Genomic DNA, 15,905 nt, shown 5'->3' on the forward strand with positions numbered 1-15,905 from the left:
GGAAACCCTAGATTCAAATGCTCTTCAAGGTAAATAGCAGAGTTTGAAGATGAGAACTTCCAGTCTCAGTAACTCACTAGTTCTTTGGCCTTGGGCTAATCACTCATCCTCTCTAGGCTGTGTGTGTGTGTGTGCTAAGTCATTTCAATCGTGTCTGACTCTGCAACCTGATGGACCAGGACCAGCCTGAAGCCCACCAGGCTTCTCTGTCCATGGGTTTCTCCAGGCAAGAGTACTGGAGAGGGTTACCATCCCCTTCTCTATGGGATCTTCCCAACCCAGAGATCAAATCCACTCTCTCATGGCTCCTGCATTATGTCTTCTATAAAGTAGGGACTAATAAGGACTTTTTTCCCTAAAGGAAATCAGTCCTGAATATTCACTGGAAGGACTGATGCTAAAGCTGAAGTGCCACTACTTTGGCCACCTGATGAAAAGAACTGATTCATTGGAAAAGACCCTGATGCTGGGAAAGATTGAAGGCAGGAGAAGAAGGGGACGACAGAGGATGAGATGGTTGGATGGCATCACCGACTCAATGAACATGAGTTTGAGCAAGCTCCAGGAGTTGGTGATGGACAGGGAAGCCTGGCGTTCTGCAGTCCACGGGGTCACAAAGAGTCAGACACGACTCAGAGTCAGAGCAACTGAACTGAACTGAATAAGGACTTACCTGCCTGTCACCCAGGGCCTCAGAGGGGATCGAGCAAGCAGTGCCTGGAAAACAGCTTCATGAAGCACAGTTACCAGCTTCCTCCCCCAAAGAACTCAGCGAGGCATGTAGCCGGAGGCCTCAGTCAAAGTTCAGGCAGGAATCAGCCTCTGCTGATGAGAAAAACATTACCCTGAGGCCACAAAAGCAAAACCATCCTCCTGCCAGAAGACAGTTAAATGGGGTAGGTAGACAAGAAGTTCTGATGGCCGTGAACACTTTACAAAGTTCATCTTCAGGGTGAATTCCAGCAGGACGCTATTTGTTCAGTGGGTTCATTGTCAAACCACTACTTGACAGAAGACTGCATTGCATGGAGAGAATGTCAAGAGGACCCCTGGCTATGATCTCCACTCCCTGGGCCAGTCTTTTTCCTTGAGCTCCAAGCATTCGTCCTCCCCTGGAGCAGACACACTTGGCCTGACCGAGCCATCAACCTGTCTCTCCAGACGTGATGCCTGAAAGGTGAGGGCCAGAGAAAAGCCCTTTCAAAGCTTCAATATGCACAGAGAGAGAGGCCACCAGGCCAGCTTTCTGAGCCATGGAGACGCTGGGAGGCAGGAGAGCTGAAATCTGGCCCTGACTCAAAACCATGACCTTGGGCAAGTCCCTTCTCCCCCCAGGGGTTTTGTTTTTCTGTCTATAATATGAGGATGCTTTCCCAGAGCCCTTCTAACTCTGCCCTCCCGCTGGCTCTTCTGGGGAGAGGTGAAGCACGGATATGACTGACTGTGATTTATCTGGCATATTTCCAGAGAGAGAGGAATTAAGCAAGAATCTGCAGACCACAGACTATGATAAATTGCAGTTTAAGAACTCTGGCTGACAGTGTTAAGTCATCAAGCCACAGCAGTTGGTCTCTAGGGCAAAGGAAAAGAGAACTTGCTAAGGAGCATCTGGGGACAAGGGTCTTTAACAAATGGTCACTGGTATCCTCTATTATATATTATCTGCAAAGCACAAGGAGAGAGGGAGGTAAAGAGCTACAGAAGTGTCCAAGATGAAGTAAGACATGGTATCTGACCTTGTAGGGATTATAATTAAGGTAAGAGACAGCTGTGGACTGAGCTAAGAGGGGAATGAGGGGATACAGAGCCCCTCTTAGATCCTGTGCTAGGTGTGGAGTGGTCAAAGGTATGAGTCCTCCTGGTGCTGGATAGGAAAGCTGGCTAGGCAAAGGAGGCTCTTAAATACCATCCAAAGGGCCTGGAAAGCAGATGGCACCCCAGTTTCACAACTCGCAGTCAAGTCCTATATCTCTAAAAGACCTCTGCTTCTCAGCGTGCAAAAAGCAGGAGCCTCAGCTCCTCTCCCAACTCCCAAACCCATTTCCAGACCCATCACTTACTGTTCAGGAACAGGACTCCTCTCTGAGAGTCAGGTCAGGACTCCACCTCCCAGGGAGCCTGCAGGATCTGAAGAGGGTCTGGATTCTCCTGCCCAGTCATCAGGACCTGTGTGTTTCTGCCATGGTGGCTTTATGGGCTCTGCTGCAGGTCAAGTATAACATGTAGCCCAGACACAGAAACAAGATCAGCTCATCTGGAGTTCAGCCCTGGAATGATGACTACATCATCATTCCACCCTTGCAGGCTCCTTCCTACACGAACCTGAAAGGCCTCTGTTGACCCAGGACTTTGTAAAGGTGGCAAAGAATCATTTGAAAGACCCAAACCCATCCTAGGTGATCAAACATGCACTAATGTTTACTAATCATATATATATATATTTACACACGTAAATATATAGAACATAACTGACATTATAAAATGTAATATATGCTACACTATTGCTGTTGTTCAGTCTCCCAGTCATGTCCGACTCTTTGCGACCACATAGACTGCAGCACGCCAGGCCTCTCTGTCTCTCACACAATTACACAATAACAATTGCAACTATATAATAGTTATACAAAATTATATTATTGCATATTACATATGATGTAATATCACATGATTTTATGTAATATATGTAATACATATATGCACCACACATGTGTGTAATATATGCACACATATGTCTATTATATATACATATACATGTATGTATATTACATATATGTGGTATGTGTGATATATAACATTACATAATTACATAATATTATTTACAAAATATGATTTTTTATAAATACTGTATAACTATTATTATATATATAATACATATACATACATATGTATATATATTGGGTTGGTGAAAAAGTTCATTTGGTTTTTAAGCAAAAATAAAAGACACATTTTTTCATTTTCACCAAGAACTTTAGTGAACAATGTATTCACTGCTTTGTTTCATTACCTTCTGCCATTTTTCAGGCAACTTCACAATTCCATCTTCCCAAAACTTTTTATTTTTTTGAGCAAAGAACTGTTTCAGGTACTTTTTACATTCCTCCAGGGAATTGAATTTTTTACATTAAGAGAATTTTGTAGACTGAAAGAAATGGAAATCTGAAGGTACAATGTTTGGTAAATATGGTGGATGAATCAGAACTTCCCTGCCAACCTGTAACAGTTTTTGCCTGGTCATCAAAGAAACATGTGGTCTTGCATTATACTGGTGGAAGATTATGCATTTTCTGTTGACTAATGCTGGATGCTTTTTGTCGAGGGCAGTTTTCAGTTGGTTTAACTGGGAACAGTATTTGTTGGAATTAACTGGTTTTCCAGAAGGAGCTCGCGATAGAGGACTCCCTTCATATATATATCCCACCAAGGCGTGCTGTGATTCATGGGGTCACGGAAAGTCGGACACGACTGAGCGACTGAACTGAACTGAACTGATATATACCACATCACCTTATTTGGATGAGGACTGTCTTTTGCTGTGGTTGGTGGTGGTTCATTTAGCTTGCCTTACAGTCTCTTCCATTCCACATTATTGTACAGTATCCACTTTTCATTGCCTGTCACCATTTGTTTTAGAAACAGAATGTTTTTTCTACATTTAAGTAGAGAATCTTATGTGGAAATATGGTCAAGAAGGTTTCTTTCCGTTTCACTTATGTGGAACCCAAACATCAAAGTGATTAATGTAACCAAGCTGGTGCAAATGATTTTTAATGCTTGATTTGGATATTTTGAGAATGTTGGCTATCTCCCACGTGGTATAACATTGACTGTTCTCAATTAATGTCTCAATTTGATCACCATCAACTTCAACTTGTATACCCAACCATGGAGAATCATCCAGCAAGAAATCTCCAGCACAAAACTTCACAAAGCATTTTTGATATGTTCTATTAGTCAAAGCATCTTCTCTATACACTACACAAATCTTTTTCAGTGTTTCAGTTGCATTTTAACCTTTCCTGAAATAAAACATAATATGCTGAAAATATGGCTTTTTTCTTGCATCTTCAATATTAAAATGGCTGCACAAAAATTCACCAATTTTGATAAGTTTTTTAATGTAGGCTGATATGACAGATGTCACAATACAATCTAAAAAAATTGTTTTGAATGAAAGTAAAAGTTGCTCAGTCGTGTCCAACTCTTTGTGACCCCATAGCCTATACAGTACATGGAATTCTCCAGGGAAGAATACTGGAATGGGTAGTCTTTCCCATCTCCAGGGACTCTTCCCAACCCAGGGATTGAACCCAGGTCTCCAGCCTTGCAGACAGATTCTTTACCAGCTGAGCCACAAGGGAAGCCCAATGGTTAAAGACAATTCTACCTGCCATGCAGGAGACACTGTTTCCATCCCTGGGTCAGAAAGATCCCCTGGAGGAGGAACTGGCAAGCCACTCCAGTATTCTTGCCTGGGAAATCCCTTGAACAGAGGAGGCTGGCAGGCTACAGTCCATGGGGTCACAGAGAGTTGGACAGAACTGAGCACACACACCTAAGGGCTACTAGGGCATCTTATTCAAAAAAACAAACAACTCTTTGGTCAACCCAACATATATATTCACACACACAGCGACTGCTACTGTGACTGTGGTGTTACAGCCACCATGGGGGCCTAGGATGAATCGACAGTGTCTCCTCTCTAGTGTAGCTCCAGGTAGACTTCATGTGGCGATCTTGTCTGGTCATCTTTGCCATGACCCAGCAGTGTCTCACCTGCTACCCACTTCTTCAGCTTGTTGATCCATATTGCACACAGACCTACACAAAACCTCAAGATGACAGTCATTTTCTTCCATCAGATCCCATTTCCTAACTGATACTGATTTCCCAAATCTCCTTTTTTTAATTTTTATTTTTTATTTTTTTGTGCTTTATTAGTTGATTGAGTAAAAGAAACCATATCCTTATGACTCCAAAGCCCACGTCTCTTCCCTTTCATCATGTTGTAAAATATGATTCCTATAGATGGCTTAAAAAGACCCATAAGATATATGCCATTTTAGGCTGCTATCAAAAAGTCTACAAACAATAAATGCTGGAGAGGGTGCAGAGAAAAGGGAATCCTCTTACACTGTTGGTGGGAATGCAAACTAGTACAGCCACTGTGGAGAACAATGTGGAGATTCCTTTAAAAACTGGAAATATAAAAAAAAAAAACACTGGAAGTAGAACTGCCATACGACCCAGCAATCCCACTGCTGGGCATACACACTGAGGAAACCAGAATTGAAAGAGACACATGTACCCCAGTGTTCATCACGGCACTGTTTACAATAGATAGGACGTGGAAGCATCCTAGATGCCCATCGGCAGATGAATGGATGAGAAAGCTGTGGTACATATACACAGTAGAATATTACCCAGCTGTTAAAAAGGATGCATTTGAATCAGTTCTAATGAGGTGGATGAAATTGGAGCCTATTATACAGAAATAAAAACACCAATACAGTATATTGGTGCATTTATATGGAATTTGGAAAGATGGTAATGATGACCATATATGTGAGACAACAAAAGTGACACAGATGTAAAGAACAGACTTTTGGACTCTGTGGGAGAAGGCGAGGGTAGAATGATTTGAGAGATAACATTGAAACATATATATTACTGTATGTGACACAGATCACCAGTCCAGGTTCAATGCATGAGACAGGGTGCTCAGGGCTGGTACACTGGGATGACCCTGAGGGATGGGATGGGGAGGGAGGTGGGAGGTGGGTTCAGGATGGGGAACACATGTACACCCATGGCTGATTCATGTCAATATATGGCAAAACCCACTACAATATTGTAAAGTAATTAGACTCCAATTAAAATAAATAAATTTTTTAAAAATTAAAAAGATATATGCCATTTTAGATAGATTTCCCTCTCAAAAGCTAAGCATTAAAAAGACCCTCTTCTTGGATGTACAAAGTGGACATCAGTTATCTAGCAAATCCTCTTTTGCAGGTGTGCCCTCCCTGGTACGGGTCCATGAGGCTCTGTGTTGGGCTTAATGGAGGCTGTGGGTGATAAAGATGTAAAGACTCGTCTCAGGGACCCCACCTTTTCCCTGAGCCCTGGAGACACTCAGCTCCCCTTTCCCCAACTCTGGAAACACCCCTGCCCCACTCCACACAGTCCCTGGATCCAAGAGCCTTATTCAGGTGGTAGCATGGACTCTCTTTCAGGGGACCTGGTCTCGCAAAGGGGCCAGATTTACAAGTGCTTAGAACACAACTGGAGCTAATTCCTCCTTGTCAGGTGTAGGAACCAGAGGACTGTGCCCTTAGGAGTGGAAGATGACTGCCTGTGTGGACCTTGCTTTGACTTCTGGAGGAAGCAAGTTATGCAATGTCAGTTTCTTTGTCTGTAAAATGGGAATAATATTCACTTACTAGAGTATTTCAAAGCTTGAAAACTATGATGACATGCATGAACTATTTGGGCTTCCCTGGTGACTCAGACTGTAGAGACTCTACCTACAATGCAAGAGAACCAGGTATTTGATCCCTGGGTCAGGAAGATCCCCTGGAGAAGGGAATGGCTACCCACTCCAGTATTCTTGCCTGGGAAATCCCATGGACAGAGCAGCCTGGCAGGCTACAGTTCAGGGGGTCGCAAATAGTCGGACATGACTGAGTGAATAACACTTCACTTCACTTTCATGAACTATTTACTCTGAAGTCAAACAAAGCAAGTGTTTAATAAGTGGAAGAACAGTATTTGTTGTTGTTGTTGTTATTTGACCCCAGATTTTCCCAAGCCCCGAAAGGCTATAAGCACAAGTGAAGATGCTTTAAAAGCAATAGTTGTGATTTCACCAACTTATTGTTCCCTGTCAACAGCTTAGATGCTCATTCCTATGGTTGTTGTCACCTATCTCTGGGGTATCCACTACTCTACATGGCTCTATATGTGTGCTGGAATCCTCACAGAGTCACACTAGCTGTCTCTCTGCGTGTCACACTAAGCAAAGTTGGCCCAAAGGAATGCAGTTAATGCACCAATGTTTTACATTCTTTGTAAAATGGTTTCAGTGTTTATCACAAAACAGATTTGAGTGGGTCTCTTAGAACTGAGTCAAGAGACATTTCTAAGGGATAAGACACCATATCCTGCCTCCTCCTCCCCTGGGTTGCATGCTGTCCTGGAAGGTCCCTCAGGAATGATGTGTAAAGGCACCTCGTGGCCAAATCTGTCCCTGAGCAAGGGACACAGCCTAGGCTAAGCTGAGATCTATCATCTTTATTGGACTCAGCTTTGAGGTCCCCAAACAATCTCCCGAGCATCTTCCCTGTATTAGTTATTTATTGCCACATAATAAGTTATTCCAAAATTTGTAGCTTAAGACAACCACAGTGTATTATGCTAGGAGTGGCTTGGCAAGGTGGTTCTAGCAAGGGGTCTCTTGTGAGGTGGCACTCAAGGTGTCAGCCAGGGCTCCAGTCATCTGAGGCTTGACTGGAGCATCCATTTACAAGTTCACTCCCAGGGCTAATGGCAGGAGCCTTCAGTTTCTTGTCACAGGGACCTCTCCTTAGTGTCTCATGACAGTTTCCCCCAGAGTGAATTATCAAGAGAGAGAACGACAGAAGCTGCAATCTTTCATAATCTAGGAGGTGGCATCCCGGAACTTCTGCCATACTCTGTTGATCCCACAGACCTACACTGGTAACAGGGGGGAGGGAACTACACAAGGGTGTGATGCCAGGATGCGAGGATCACCAGGGACATCTTGGAAGCTACAATACGCCCTCTTCCCTTGCCCACTCGAGACTCTGTGGTATGCCCAGCTTTCTTCATGGTCCAAGAGGGGACTTTGAGGATCCCAAGCAGAGCTAATCGATGACAAGGCAGCACCAGGACCCAGGGATATGTGTGCAAAAGATAAGAACTTGGAAAAGAAAGAGGAGGATAGAGAAAGACAAAAGTGAATCCGAAAGCACAGTCTTGGGGGAAAAAATAAACAGGCCTTCCTACACTGTGGAAGAGTAAAATGCGGGAATAGGCAGGGGGCCTGGATCCCCCATGAAGCAGAACTGATAGAAATAAGTGGTTTACAGTAACCCAGTCTGTCTCCCCTCTTATGCTACCTGTCCAGGACTGGGGGCTTTGCTCCACAGCTCTTCCTTGGGAACCCAGGCTGATAAATCAGCCATCATCTTGAGCATTGCCCAACCCACTGGCAGAAAGAGAGCCCCGGATGATCTGGTATTGATAAGGAGATGTTCTGCTCCAGACGTGATGCACACACATACCCCTTCCAGTCCCAACCCACTGGCTTCAAATTGTTACTTTGGCTCCAGTCACAAGGGCGCCTGGGAAGTGCAGTCTTCCTGTGTGTCTGGAATAGAGGAGAACTGGAAGAATCCAGAAAACAGCATTAATGATTCCTCAAAGTCTAAGAGAGAAACAAACTTTTCAATGAAAGGCAAGGAAGGGGCTAGGGCTGGATCCTGGGGCCTAGGCTGGAATATAGCAAAATGAGGCTTTTCCATCACTGTGCTCTAAAAGGCTCTCTGCTGATTGTTCCCTGGGCCCAGTTTATCCTTTGCTGCCTCACACAGAAGTTCAGAGGAACAAGAATCTCTCAAGTCCTCTGTGTCATTCCCTGACTTTCCATTTATACTACAGGTCTCCGCTCCTGCCTCCCAGGCATCCTCTAATCCAGGGGGAGGATGCCTAGACACCAAGTCACACACATAACCCACCCCCACCCCCACCAATCTCATGATCCAAAGCACAACCAGACCCTTGGAATCCCTGGGGACAGCCCCCAACCCACTTGCCAGAGCTAAGTACACCTCTGCCCATAGCCTGACCTCCAACCTGCGATTCTTGGTAGATAGGTCTAGGTCAAGCTCACCAGAGCTGAGAGGTCCCTGGAGAAGTAAGGTCCTTGCCTACCAAGGCCCAAGTTTTGACTAATTCAACTTCTAGGAATGTCAAGTTCATGCCCACACCAGCCAGCCCTGCCCAGCCTAGGCAAAGGTACCATTTCCCCAGTAGGACTTTCACAAAGAGACCTGGAGGTGGCTGTGACACAGCATATGTTAACACTCTAACTTGTCACCACAGGACCACCTTACACCTTTGTTCACATTCTCTTTTCTAAGAACAGCCTACACTAGAGCTGGGTTAGTTACTGTCAAAGTCTAACTAGTCCATTCACTCATGGATTAGGAAGTATCCATAGTTCATCAGTAGGACCAATGCTACCTGACTCCAGTCTCTTACCCCTACCCCTAAGCATCCTTAATAAACAGACATCAGAGTGGTATTCACCATGCAGCCCTAGCTTCCCCTACTACCAGACTGCCTCCCAGCCCTCTTGGTGATGAAATTCTGGCACCAATGGTGCCCCTAAGGCCTGAGGCAGTCAGAGATCAACTCTCCTAGAGGGGCATACCCATGGAAACTCAGGACATTTGTCACATGACATTTGACATTGAATTTCACTCTCAGGGGCCAAATCTCATCACTCAATTCTTGATTGAGAACAGTTATAATGGTAACATTCCAGGAGGAGGCAGATAGCCCCTGAATGGGGCGTCCAAGAACTCCTCATGGATCATAGTATTTAAATTGGGCCTTAACAATTGGGAAATTTCTCAGCAAATGATGAAGAGATGGGAAGAGGTCAGTGAAGGGAACAGCAAGAATGAAAACAAAGAGGTAAAAATTTGTCTGATTAATAGAGTGTGTACAATGGAGCGGTAGAGTTAAGCCTGGAAAGGCAGCTTGAAAACTGATTGTGTAGAGACCTGAAGGTCAGCTAAGGAGTTACCTTGATTTCACAGAAGAAATAATAATCAGAATAATAAAGAACTAAACTATCATCTATAGAATATGTACTACGCCAGGCATCAGGTCAAATGCATTACATGCATTAGTATCTCACAACAACCTAACAAGTCCATCTATTATTTCCCTAGTTTAAAGACAAAGAATGTTGACACAGAGTGGGCAAGTTATTTGTCCATGGTTTGTAAGTGACATACCCAGGGTCCAAACCAAATCTGCCCGACTCTTCACCACTAGATGAGATTAAATTGTGACCAACAATACACGTACAAAAGTGCCTCCTCACAGCCTTGGCCTTAAATGGCATCAGGGGAGATTGGCAAGGAAAGTGTCAGCCTGAGCCAGATAGTTCACAGAATAGCTCAGACTTCACCATCTGGCGTCATTCACAGCTGACAGTGGAACAGAAAGGATGAACATACAAACTGTCTCAGGTGGCAGGAAAAGAAGGGAAAATAGCCTAGGGGGTGGAGGGTGTAGAGGTACAAGTCATAGACATCTCTTAGGCCACAGATGTCTCTGGGGACACCAATTCACGATGGACAAAGGTCCAGACAAAATGTGACTCTTCCCTACTCTGACTGCCCTGCCAGAACACATCAAGCCTTCTGAGAGGTGACCTGTAACAGAAATGTGATTTGTGTTTCTCCCATAAGGGCAGAGACCAGGCTCTGGGTCTATTCTTGCATTCTCTTTCTTCAGAGAGAGCCAGAACACCTCTTGTGTTCCCTGCAGCATTCACTTCTAATCAGTTGCTCTGGAGAACTCCCAGGGGGCTTCGAGACATCCATGAACACTGAACCTGTGGGAGTAAGCCCTATTCTCAATTCTTTTGGCTGAAGGGAATCACGGTGAGGACAGACATGGTGGCCAGAGGGCAGGTGAGGGCAGCAGAGAGCTGGAAACAGAAACCCAGGAGCGAGCTAGTGACTGCAGCTGGTTGGGGGGGGGGGGATGGAAGGGGGTACGGCTCCTGGAGGAAGTGGGAGGGGCACACAAAGACTCTCCATCTGCCAAGGAAATCCCCTCCCCTGGGTTCACCCGGAGGCCAGCCCACATCGGAGCATAGATGCTAAGGGAGCACACTGGGAAGTCCAGCCTTAGGAAAAGCAGAGAGATGCCAGAGACAACAGCATCAAGAGTCCAGAAGAGGGCGGGGAACATGCTGGAGGTCACCAGGGGTCCTGAAAGAGCTCTGAACGCAGGCCAGCCTTGTTCTCCCCAATCCAGGAGAGAAGCAAGGCAAAAAAGCAAAGAAAAGCTGCCTGGTTCATTTTATGAGGTCATCATAACCCTGACAACAAAACCTGTCAAGAACAGTATAAACACGAGAAGAGACAACAGGCAGTCTCACTTTTGAATGTGGACAGAAAATTTTTGGAAATATTTTACCAAATTGGATCAAAGCACATTAAAAAAAATCTGTGATACTCAAGCAAGGGTTATTTTAGCAATGGAAGGATGGTTTGACATTGGGAAAGGTATTAAAATTATACAATTCATCAATAAGAAAAATAAATCACTCATATCTACATTCTAAAAATCATTTGCTAAAATTCTACATCCATTTCTGTTGGTTCTTTTTTTTAATTGTTAAAATTTTAATCAAGAGTAGCAATATCGTACTTAAAATTGAAATACTATAGACTATTTGATTGAAATCAGTACCCAGAAAAGGATGCTCAGTCTCATCATTATTTTTTAACATTGTTCTTGAAGTTAAGGTCAATACAATAAAGAAAGACATAAAAGAGAAACAAGTAGCTCTAAGGCAAAATTGTCATTATTTATCAATGCTCTACCTTACTTGGACTTCCCACGTGGTACAGTAGTAAAGAATTTGCCTGCCGATGCAGGAGACATGGGTTCAGTCCCTGGGTCGGGAAGATCCCCTGGAGTAGGAAATAGCAACTCACTCCAGTATTCTTGCGTGGAAAACTCCATGGATAGAGAAACCTAATGTGCTATGTATATGTCCATGGGGTCTCAATAAGTCGGATATAACTGAGCACGGCACAGAAGCAGCAGCAGAATGGTAATATCAAAAAACTTGAAAGCATATCATTGATAAGGATGTGAGCAAATGGACACTCTCATACATTGTTCATTATATTGTATCTTGATACAGCCTCTGTGGAGAGCAATTTGGCAATAGTTAAAAATTATAAGTATGCACACTTTTTAATCCAAAAATTCCTCTTCTAGAAATTTATATGTTGGACATCCTTGTATCTATGTAAAAAAGCATATGCACAATGTTATTTTTTATTCATTGTTATTATACAAGAAAATGGAAAAAATATGTATCAATAAGAAATTGTTCAATAAACAGTGGTGCTATCTCTTCAATGGCACACTGTGCAGCTTAAGAAAGGATGAAGAAGGTCTCAACATACTGAAATGGAATGAACTCCAAGGTAAAATGTTAAGTGAAAAACCAAAGTACATAAGACTGTGCTAGTTTGCTACCATTCATACACATATTATTTTTCAAAATTCTTTATTAGAAAACTGAAATTTACAATATGTTTATATCACTCACTGAGTACATGGAATTTAAAAACAACATCATTACAGAAAGATAACAAAAATACAAGTCTTAAAACCTATGGGATACAGAAAACATCCACTGAGGCCTTAAATGTAGTAGACTTTACATAAAAAGGAAAAGCAATGAGTATACAAGTATACAGCCAGTTTAAGAAGTTAGCAAAATAAACAGAATACTCATAAAGAAAAGAAAGCAATTAATACATACCAGGTATTAATGCAATAAAAATAAAGATAAAATTGAGAGACTCAACAGAGTCAAAGCTGCCCGAAAAAGCTTCGCAAAAAAGGGAAACATCAGGTAACAATAATCAACAAGAAAAATCTTGCAAATAAACAATATTCAAAATGGGAATTACTCATAGAAGCATTAAGAATATAAATAATAGAAACAACTTTATGCCTGTACATTCGAAGATTAGTTTTCTCGTATACAGGGTTATTGTTACCATCTTTCTAAATTCCATATATATGCGTTAGTATACTGTATTGGTGCTTTTCTTTCTGACTTATTTCACTCTGTATAATAGGCTCCAGTTTCATCCACCTCATTAGAACTGATTCAAATGTATTCTTTTTAATTGCTGAGTAATACTCCATTGTGGACATGTACCACAGCTTTCTTATCCATTCTTCTGCAGATGGACATCTAGGTTGCTTCCATGTCCTGGCTATTGTAAACAGTGCTGCGATGAACATTGGAGTACATGTGTCTCTTGCAATTCTAGTGTCCTCAGTGTGTATGCCCAGCAGTGGGATTCCTGGGTTGTATGGCAGTTCTATTTCCAGGTTTTTAAGGAATCTCCACACTGTTCTCCATAGTGGCTGTACTAGTTTGCATTCCCACCAACAGTGTAAGAGGGTTCCCTTTTCTTCACACCCTCTCCAGCATTTATTGCATATAGACTTTTGGATAGCAGCCATTCTAGCTGGCATAAAATGGTACCTCATTGTGGTTTTGATTTGCATTTCTCTGATTATGAGTGATGTTAAGCATCTTTTCATGTGTTTGTTAGCCATTTGTATGTCTTCTTTGGAGAAATGTCTGTTTAGTTCTTTGGCCCATTTTTTGATTGGGTCGTTTATTTTTCTGGAATTGAGCTGCAGGAGTTGGTTGTATATTTTTGAGATTAATTCTTTGTCAGTTGCCTCATTTGCTATTATTTTCTCCCATTCTGAAGGCTGTCTTTTCACCTTGTTTATAGTTTCCTTTGCTGTGCAGAAGCTTTTAATTTTAATTAGGTCCCATTTGTTTATTTTTTCTTTTATTTCCAATATTATGGGAGGTGGGTCATGGAGGATCCTGCTGTGATTTATGTCGGAGAGTGTTTTGCCAATGTTCTCCTCTAGGAGTTTTATAGTTTCTGGTCTTACATTTAGAGCCTTAATTCAGTTTGAGTTTATTTTTGTGTATGATGTTAAGGTTTGTTCTAGTTTCATTCTTTTACAAGTGGTTGACCAGTTTTCCCAGCACCACTTGTTAAAGAGACTGTCTTTTCTCCATTGAATATTCTTGCCTCCTTTGTCAAAGATAAGTTGTCTATAGGTGTGTGGATTTACCTCTGGGCTTTCTATTTTGTTCCATTGATCTATATTTCTGTCTTTATTCCAGTGCCATACTGTCTTGATGACTGTGGCTTTATAGTAGAGCCTGAAGTCCGGCAGGTTGATTCCCTCAGTTCCATTCTTCTTTCTCAAGATTGCTTTGGCTATTTGAGGGTTTTTGTATTTCCATACAAATTGTGAAATTATTTGTTCTAGCTCTGTGAAAAATACCATTGGTAGCTTGATAAGGATTGCATTGAATGTATAAATTATTTTGGGTAGTATACTCATTTTCACAATATTTATTCTTCTAATCCACGAACACAGTATATTTCTCCATCTATTAATGCCCTCTTTGATTTCTTTCACCAGTGTTTTATAGTTTTATATATATAGGTTTTCTGTTCCTTTAGGTAGATATATTCCTAAGTATTTAATTCTTTTCATTGCAACGGTGAATGGAATTGTTTCCTTAATTTCTCTATTTTCTGTATAGTGTATAGGAATGCAAGGGATTTCTGTGTGTTGATTTTATATCCTGCAACTTTACTATATTCATTGATTAGCTCTAGTAATTTTCTGGTAGAGTCTTTAGGGTTTTCTGTGTAGAGGATCGTGTTATCTACAGACATCTACTTCTTCTTTTCCAATTTGGATTCCTTTTATGTCTTTTTCTGCTCTGATTGCTGTGGCCAAAACTTCCAAAACTATGCTGAATAGTAGTGGTGAGAGTGGGTACCCTTGTCTTGTTCCTGACTTTAGGGGAAACGCTTTCAATTTTTCACCATTGAGAATAATGTTTGCTGTGGGTTTGTCATATATAGCTTTTATTATGTTGAGATATGTTCCTTCTATTCCCGCCTTCTGGAGGGTTTTTATCATGAATGGGTGTTGAATTTTGTCAAAGGCTTTCACTGCCTCTATTGAGATAATCATATGGTTTTTATTTTTCATTTTGTTAATGTGGTGTATTACATTGATTGATTTGTGGATATTGAAGAATCCTTGCATTCCTGGGATAAAGCCCACTTGGTCATGATGTATGATCTTTTTAATGTGTTGTTGGATTCTGATTGCTAGAATTTTGTTAAGGATTTTTACATCTATGTTCATCAGTGATGTTGGCCTGTAGTTTTCTTTTTTTGTGGCATCTTTGTCAGGTTTAGGGATTAGGGTGATGGTGGCCTTATAGAATGAGTTTGGAAGTTTACCTTCCTCTGCAATTTTCTGGAAGAGTTTGAGTAGGATAGGTGTTAGCTCTTCTCTAAATTTTTGGTAGAATTCAGCTGTGAAGCCGTCTGGACCTGGGCTTCTGTTTGCTGAAAGATTTCTGATTACAGTTTCAATTTCTGTGCTTGTGATGGGTCTGTTAAGATTTTCTATTTCTTCCTGGTACAGTTTTGGAAAGTTGTACTTTTCTAAGAATTTGTCCATTTCTTCAAAGTTGTCTACTTTATTGGCATATAATTGCTGAGAGCAGTCTCTTATGATCCTTTGTATTTCTGTGTTGTCTGTTGTGATCTCTCCCTTTTCATTTCTAATTTTATTGATTTGGTTTTTCTCCCTTTGTTTCTTGATGAGTCTGGCTAGTGGTTTGTCAATTTTATTTACCCTCTCAAAGAACTTTGTTGATTTTTGCTATGGTCTCTTTTGTTTCTTTTGCATTTATTTCTGCCTAATTTTTGAGATTTCTTTCCTTCTACTAACCCTGGGGTTCTTCATTTCTTCCTTTTCTAGTTGCTTTAGGTGTAGAGTTAGATTATTTAGTTGACTTTTTTCTTGTTTCTTGAGGTATGCCTGTATTGCTGTGAATCTTCCCCTTAGCACTGCATTTAGAGTGTCCCACAGGTTTTGGGTTGTTGTGTTTTCATTTTCATTCATTTCTATGCATATTTTGATTTCTTTTTTTATTTCTTCTATGATTTGTTGGTTATTCAGCAGCGTGTTGTTCAGCCTCCATA

This window comes from Moschus berezovskii, chromosome 14, assembly GCF_049115385.1.
Source record: "Moschus berezovskii isolate FMDL1 chromosome 14, NW_MosBer_1.0, whole genome shotgun sequence".
NCBI classification, from domain to species: domain Eukaryota; kingdom Metazoa; phylum Chordata; class Mammalia; order Artiodactyla; family Moschidae; genus Moschus; species Moschus berezovskii.